Source organism: Psittacula echo, assembly GCF_963264785.1.
Source record: "Psittacula echo genome assembly, chromosome: 4".
NCBI classification, from domain to species: Eukaryota; Metazoa; Chordata; class Aves; order Psittaciformes; family Psittacidae; genus Psittacula; species Psittacula echo.
The window spans coordinates 13017045-13025321 of NC_137738.1; positions in this window are offsets into that span (position 1 = coordinate 13017045).

Genomic DNA, 8277 nt, shown 5'->3' on the forward strand with positions numbered 1-8277 from the left:
CCAGCTTAACCCCAGCATGGCTAATCTACCTCCTAAGCAAATATAAGCATTTTGCACAAGGTCTGTATTTATGGCCAAATACTGCTTGCTGTATTCTCACAAGTGGACACGAGAGAGTCAGCTTCCTCTTCTGTCTTGGTTACATCACATTGTTTTCTTTCTACCAAGAGTGGTGGAAGTCTCTTAGGAAGTCCCTCAATCCCATGAGCCAACTGAGCAGGATTTGCCTTAAAATCTTTATCAATTGCAAGCATCAATTACGCTGATTAGCTGATTATACTGTCTCACTGCTCTGTTACTGATTTGTGTGTTGAGTGTAGTCTGCCTGCTCAGAGTTTGGTCGCAAGCACAAACCACAGAGACAGGCTCACCCAGTAGGAGCCAAACTGATCTGTAGTTTTCTCCTACTGTCTTTAACCCTCAATGTCCTTCCTTCATCTCCCAGTGGTTTTTTCACCTCACAAGGGGGGACAACTGAACCCTGGTGAGAGAATGTGCTGTTGCCCTTGGTACAACAGCTTTTTAGAGGTTCAGCAAGGCCAATGCACGACACTGAAAAGCATTAGTGACCTCCCAGGAAAGAACTTGGCACCATCAACCTGTGAGCTGGTGTCCCACATCACCTCCCCTGCAGGGAGCAGCAGGGGTTTGGCCTCCTGCACCCACTATGGGAAGTCCCATCACCCACTGTGGTCAGCGGGATGAAATTAAGGGGGATCCCAGGCGTGTTGTGGGATCAAACCAGGGCTGTGAGAGCAGAAGGAAGCCAGGAGTGGTTTTCCAATGGGAGGGAGGCTCTGTAGAGCCAGGAGATGCTTTTATTAAACTGTCATCCCTTTCAAGGGGAAAAATCTCTGCAGTGAAAGCTGCATAAACCCGTGTGGGGCTCACTTTGGTATAATAGAGTGGCAAGGGGAGCACCCTCTGTAGTTAAACTGGTTTGTTTTATCAGCCTAAGGGAGATGGTGAGTGCAATTACTGCTCACTGCCCCAGGGAAGCAGAGGAGGGAGACAAGCTTGTCCTGTGACAAAGAGCACTTTGGGATGAAAGTTTGGAGACCATTAATATGAATACCACTTTCCCTGTTGCCTGGCTTTGGCTGCACAGGAGTGACTGACCATGGTGGGAAGCACAGGATGTGTGAAACAGCCAGAGGGTGCTGAGGAGCCTCTGCTGTACCTGGGTTGCCCTGTGCTGGTGATAAAACAAGCTGTGGCTTGTGCTGTGGTAGTCATAACTAGAACAAGGTCAACTGCCTATTTCAGTCAACGTGACAGAAATAGAGTTGATCTCAATAAGATCCCAGCTCTTTCTTCCCTCTAAGTTCCAGTTTCAGGATTTCTGTTACCAAGGTGAGGATGAGGCCATTTATCCCATGGAGGGCAAGTTGCTTGAAGCCCAGGCATGAAGACAAGAGTTGCTTGAAGATATACTTTGAGAAATGAGTCTCTAGCCCGTGGAGACAACCTATGTGGTTCATGAGTTATTCCCATCTAGTCATAGGTGTGGCTATGCAGAAGCAGCAAGGGTCATACCAGGGCCTGTTCTTCCCTTCTGTTGGTGGCCGCACCAAAGGAGGGAGGTGGCTGGGCTGAACCATCGAGTCTGGCTGAGCAACAGTTTCCAGGTTCATGAGTCTGCACATCCTCTGAACTGCAAAAACTGTGGCCTTGTGCAGAGCCTCCCTGCCTGCTGCCAAGGAATATTGATGCTCTTTTTGTTGGAGGCAAGATGCTGACAGCTCCATCGAATACAGACGGAAATAGGGTGGAGTGGAAGCTGGCAGTGAATACTAATCTAAATGAGCAGCAACCTCCAATACAAAGCCTCTGCTGTAAATGGATTAGTTAGGATGTTCTCTTAGGACAAACATTTGGAGTGGTTTTATGATCATTTAATTAGTTTCCTCCGAAACACTTATGAGTGCCAAAGCGCAGCGCTGCTGACTGATGTGCTTTACCTGCATGTGTGTGTCCTCCAGCCCCTGGGCTGGAAGGAGAGATGGGACCCCAGGTTAAACTGACAAGTGTGCCATGTTGTTCATGCCCCTGAGAAAGGCTGGTGCAGGCTCAGGTGGTGTTTGAGCAAAGGAATGAAGCTGATGGTTTCCCTGGGCTGGTGAAGCTCTTCTGCTCACTGCTGCCCCTCTGCTCTTTTGGCACAAGTGCAAAGGCAAGAACTGACCTGGTGTGAGGATAGGAAGAGGAAGAAGGATTCATACCTCTTCTACTGGTTCTTGTCTTGGTGAGATGAGCTCCCCATGTCTGGCACACAGCTGGAGGTGACTCAGGCACAAAATGATGGGTTGAAAAGTTGCTTGCAAACCTGGACTGCTAGTGCTGGTTATTTAGGCTGTGATTTGACCCCAGTAATCAGGTACTCATGGCAGTGAGTGGGGCTGGTAAGAGCTCAGCTCTCCTGTAGAAGTGTATCTGCTGGTTAGCAGGGCTTCATTGGGCTGTGTAGCATTCAGAGCCCTGACCTACAGAGCCTGACTGGTGGTTGCAGCTGAGCAGGACCAAAACTGAGGTCTGGGTGGAAGGTCTAATGTGAAAGCTTGCTGTGGAAGACAAGAGCCTTCTCATGTAAGACAGGAGCTGCACTTCATGAAGAGGGGCCTTACAGGGACCTGCTGAAGCAGCTACAGTGACAGTTTAAACAAGCATCTCTGAAGATCTGTTCTGGTATGCTCCCAAGTGTGTATAAGCCGTAAAGGTCATATTCCTGTCCTGCTTCCCCTTTGTTCTTGGGTGTGGAGGCAGAAATAAGCAAGACAGTATTCTCACCCCTGTGGGAGAGAGGAGCCGCACTGGCCCATGGAAGATGGACGGAGAGCACGCAAAAGGCAAGAGCTGTCATTTCTGGCAGGCCCACAGCTGTCTTCCCTGGCACAGGAGGCTTTGCAGGGCTCAGGTTTGCCCAGAAGCCCACCTACAGCACCTCTCACCAGAGGCCTGGAAGGACCACCAGAAGCCTCCTGTCCCACAATCTGAGCTGCAGCATGCCCTCACCTACCCTGTGCATGTCCATCTGCAGTTCCCAGCCTGCCAGGACAGGACAATCAGATATTCGCCCCTGGGAAGGAGACCTTGTACCAGTGTGCTCTCAATGTGTCGATAGGGCAGTTTGGGTGCAATGAGAGCAGTGTTTGGCCCAGCTGGCTGTCAACAGCACTACTGCTTTCTCAGCTCACAGTTATTGTCAGGGCAGCAATTATTCATGTGCTTATTTTCCAATAGAGCTGATGTGAGTAATTCACCTTCCCTGATCAATTTGTGAAGCCAGGAGGGACTAGGCTTTATGACCCCAAACTGCTGAACAGAGCTGTAGGAGTGACTCCAGCTGGACTTCTCGCTCTGCTCCCCATCACTGGTGTCTTCCCCTTTGACTCTCCTAAGGAGAGACAGGGTGAGGGATCTCACCAGTCTCTAAGAAAAGGAAGTTAGACCATGTCTGGCCTGAACACAGTTTATGAATAAAGACCTTCAGTAAGGAGGTTCTTTTTTCTTTTCACTCTCTCTTACTCCCCCCCCGGCCCTCATGTCCCCTCCTGTGTGACACATGTGTGCTGCTTGACCCTTCTTTTTAACATAGAATCATAGAATGGTTTGGGTTGGAAAGGACCTTAAGATCATCCAGTTCCAACCCCCTGCCATGAGCAGGGATACCTCACACTAGACCATGTTGCCCAAGGCCGTGCCCAACCTGGCCTTGAACACTGCCAGGGATGGGGCAGCCACAGATACTCTGGGCAACCTGTGCCAGCGCCTCAGCACCCTCACAGTAAAGAACTTCTTCCTTATATCTAACCTCAGCTTCCCCTGTGTAAGTTTAAATCCATCACCCCTTGTCCTATCACTACATACTCCTGGTGTTGCTGTGTGCTGGTGGTATGGGAGCTCCAGGAGCACACCTGAGGACTTCTTGTTAGTGGAGTCTGTTCTGCTCCCTATGGTGCATGAACCCTAAAGAGTTTGGTAACTGTGCTCACCCAACAGGGAAATCATAAGGATGAAAGGACTGTAAAACAAACGGTCTATGTGTGTTCCTGGCCAGGCTGCAGCCAAGGATGGCTTGAAGCTTAAATACAAATGAGCAAGTTGGACCCAGGCAGGTTTGAAAAGCTAGCCAACTTTACAGAAGCAACCTCTTATTTAACCATTCCCTTGTTGCTTTCAAGGTGGCATATACTGCCAGGTAAGTGGAAGTATGTTTGTTTTGGAGCCCTGGGTAAATGTCATGTAGAGGAATTAAAATGTCAATCTGTAGCTGCATTTGTTTAATGGAATTGTATAAACAAGGCTGTGAGCACAGATCATCTTCTCACTTGAGCACCACGTCCTGAAGGTGTTGAACCACTTCCCATTCCTCCCAGCACGCAGCCATCCCCACGCTGTGCTAGCACAAGGGGCACAGAGATGCTCGCAGGGCATTCCCCTGGGTTATCTTGGAGTTACAGTGCCATAGCTGTTGCATTTTAATTTCTCACCTTTTATTTTATAGCAGCTTCTCTGTAGGCACTAAGCCATAAAAAGCAAGCAGGAGTGCAGGGATGCATCTTTATATTTACTACGGCATCTCATTTTCCATATTAACTCATTTTGTGCACAGTTTTAAACCCACCCCCTTCCTTAGAAGATGAACAGTTTGTCTAAAAGGGGCTATGTTTCCTCTTGTACTAGAGGATCAGTTAAGAGGAAAGTTTGTGTTTTGCAGAGGAAGGCATAATGCCCTGCATTAAAAGCTACCGAGAATCAACGAGTGCTAAAACAAAACAATGGGCAAGCTTAAGTAGTTAACAGATAGTTCATTGTGGCCCCAGGGTGATCTGCTTTTAGTCAGTGCGTGTGATACCTGCTGAAGTGCAAGATCCTGGTTTGCAATTTAAGTACCGTGCTGGTTAGCACCTTTGCTTTCCCTAGGTTTCCCAGTTTTCTGTTCCATGGTATAAGCTGTTGTGTAGCTTTGGGCAAGTCGTTCAGCCTCTTGCTTCCCATTTCTGCTGGTAAAAACGGGAACTTTCTTTGCTCTCTTTAAATCCCACTCTCAGGAGGGGCAGGCGACTGTCTTTTATTGTTGTTCCACAGGCTGTTGTGCTCAACACCTACCTTTGGTTGTTACTCTGCTCCTAAAATTGAAGTAATACTACTAATGATAAGGTGGTGCTGACAGCAGGGGTGCCTAGTCCAGAGCACACAACGGTCATGGTGGAGTGATCTCATACATGGGGTCAAATCCTTTCTCCACACATCACTTTGGAGGAGATTTCAATGTTCAGGACAGTAGATTTCCCTCTGTTCAGACACAGGGCGGGTGCTGTACATGGCTGTGTTGGTGAAGGTAATTATATATATATATATATATATCTTTTTGTCATCCTAAACAAGAGAAAAGGTCCCTGATTGTAGAGCAGAAGATAAGAATGGTTGACGTGAAATACATGTTTCAGTAACAAGGGACTCTTTGGTTTGAGAGCACTTAAAGGATGTCTGTGTTACTGGCGAGAATGTTGATGGCTTCTTTTCCACATCTGTTAAATATTCAGCACATGTTTTCAGCAATCTTTACCCTTTCTGCGAGGCTGAACGGGTTTGATTGGATTTCATGCAATTACTATACTGTGAGGATTCGCTTCAATTCGGAGATGATTTCTCTTTGTCTGCTTGTGGTTTTCTGCAAATAACTGAGCAAGTGCACCCTGATGGCAAAAGCATTTGAGGAAAATGGACGTAAAAATCCACTGGGAAATGGGAATTTAACTGAGATCTGTCAGCTTTCATAGTAAGAATTCCTGTATGCTTTTCAGAAAACAGAAGGGGATAGATAAGTCGTGTCTCTTATGGGTGTTAAATCACAGAAAGCAGAAGCATTTAGAAAACTGTTCACTGAATATGCTAAGGGAAAAAAAGTAATCACAGTGAGTTGTGGGTTTTGAGAGCAGGAAAAAGGCCAATCTTATGTCATAGGCTAATAAAATGTATTAAGGATGAAGTCAGTGAAAGTTCTGTAGGAAATCCTCAGAAACTGGGGATGAATAGCATCTTGTCAACATTCTTAGAAAAATAGAAAGTTAAGTCAAATATGAGACAAAAATTACATTTGGCCTCCCTTTGTATTGCAAGAAAACTTGGCAAAGGCCGAATATCCTTCAGAAGGGAGCGCTGCTTGCCTTGAGTAAGCTCTGCACGGCTGTTCTGCGAGGTGAGCCCCTCCATAAACAAGTCACAAACCAGTTCCTCAGCACACTGTTAGTACTGAGAAATCTGGTCAGAAAGCAGAATATGGCTAAGTCAATGATTCCAAGTGTTTTCTAGCACATGTTTGCTTTAGGACACATCTAGCTCTGGGAGGACGCCCAAACACAGAAACATCTTTTCCAGCTCCCCTGATTGGGAGGACCATTTCAGGTGGTGAATTGAACACAAGCCCATGGGGAGCTCCTTCCCCAAGCCCGAGCATGGCTTGAAAGGGCTGTTTTGAGAGAAGCATGAGCTAACCCTTCTCTCTGCAGTGAGCCCAGTGCCAACCTCAGCAATCCATGGACAAAGAGGAATAGAGAGCATGGAAATGTGGCGTCTCATGTTGGCACCTCTAGGGAAATGAACCATGTTTGTGGGGAGAGTCCGACACCAGTGCATTTCTCCATCAGTCTGTTTGCTGTCTCCCTGTTATGTAGCAATTGCACGCTGGCATGAGAAGCCTAATTTGATTTACATTCTATAAGCTTTCAAAAGGCAGTATCTCCAGACTGCGGTCTTTACTGGTGTGAAGATGAAACCACTCCATGACTGATTTGCTCCAAGTCTTTGCCTTCATGTTTGCTCTCAGTGGGAGCAGGAGGTGAAGCTGTTGCATATGAGAGCCTTCCCCTGGCTCCCCTTTCCTCTCCAGCATGCAGGAGAACTGGTGCCCTATTGGGGCATTGCAGCACTGGAAGCCAAAAGCCTCAGTTTGTGCTGGGTGAGCCACTGTCCTGCAAGGAGCATTTAGTTTGAGGGATGGCTGTGAGAAAGACCCAACTTGCCGTTTAATAACATGCTTGTTAGAACTGTTCATCAAAAAATCAAATATTCAGTGCTTCTGAAAACTTGCTATCTGTTTTCATGGGATCTTTTCACTTGGAGTTGCTGAATGCTGATATTACTGCATTCTACACTTTTTTCGTTAAGAGTCCCCATCGGTTTGGTAGACACAGCTTGAAAATCCCACTTGAAAGATGAATTCTCCAGGTATGCCCCAGAACCGAAATGTCTGGAAGCTGATTTAGACTCTGTTATCGTCCTGCCAACATCTTATCTGCTTTTGCTTCACTGTTCCTCTTTTAGCTCAAAGGGTTTGCATTCGCTGTTGTAGGTGAAACTCTCTGGCATTCCCTCCATCAGGCAGGACATGGTGGGACACATCATTCTGGCAATGCCACTTGCCTGTCTCTGACTTGGTGAATTGATATGTGATGGATTGATATATGATGAGATGTGGTAGTTGAACCAGGAAGTGCTCAAATAGATTGCACAATGGAGAAGGAAGAGGTGCAGAAATCTTGTGCTGCTGCTGCCAGGTACCCTCCTAGTGTTTGCTGAGGTAATCCATATGGCTGGAAAATCAATTTTCACCTTTTGCCTTGTAGAGTACCCGTAGCAAAGGTGAGACCTCATTATTATTTCACCCAGGTCAAGGTCTGAGAGAAAAGGATGAAAGGGATTTATACTTGTCCTCGTAACAGGTCCCTAAAATCTTGTCCGCAGGTCTGTGTTGCTTCCCTTTTTACACTGGGAGAGTCCAGTCTAATCTGCTCATGATCTTTGCTGGACAAAGATAGACTGGCATCATGGATTTGATCTGAATTTGTGTAACACGAAGCAACTGCATCCATCTATACGATGGAGAAGTAGGACAGGTGGAGACCTACAGACCTGGCCAGCCCCGAGTTGCATGTAAGGGGCATCTGCTGCCCTTCCCATGACTTAGAGCTGCTGTGCAGAGAGGTTAATTGTTCTTTACTTAAAATAACGTTGTGCAGGCTTATTTGTGGAAGTTGTTTTCTATTGTGTCTGTGTAAGCTTATTTTTGCTAGAGGATGGCTCAGAAAAGCCTCTGAACAGCAACCTTCTTGATGTGACACCACTTGTACGGCACCAAAGTGCTTATTGTGGGGTTGGGGGGGACAGTCCTCTGTCCTGCAGTGCCCAGCACTCCGGGGCAAGGGCTTTGCTCTCCCTGCCCTGCTTCGAAGGCGGTCGGTGGAAAACGCTTTGCCTGTGGTAAACGCTACCCCT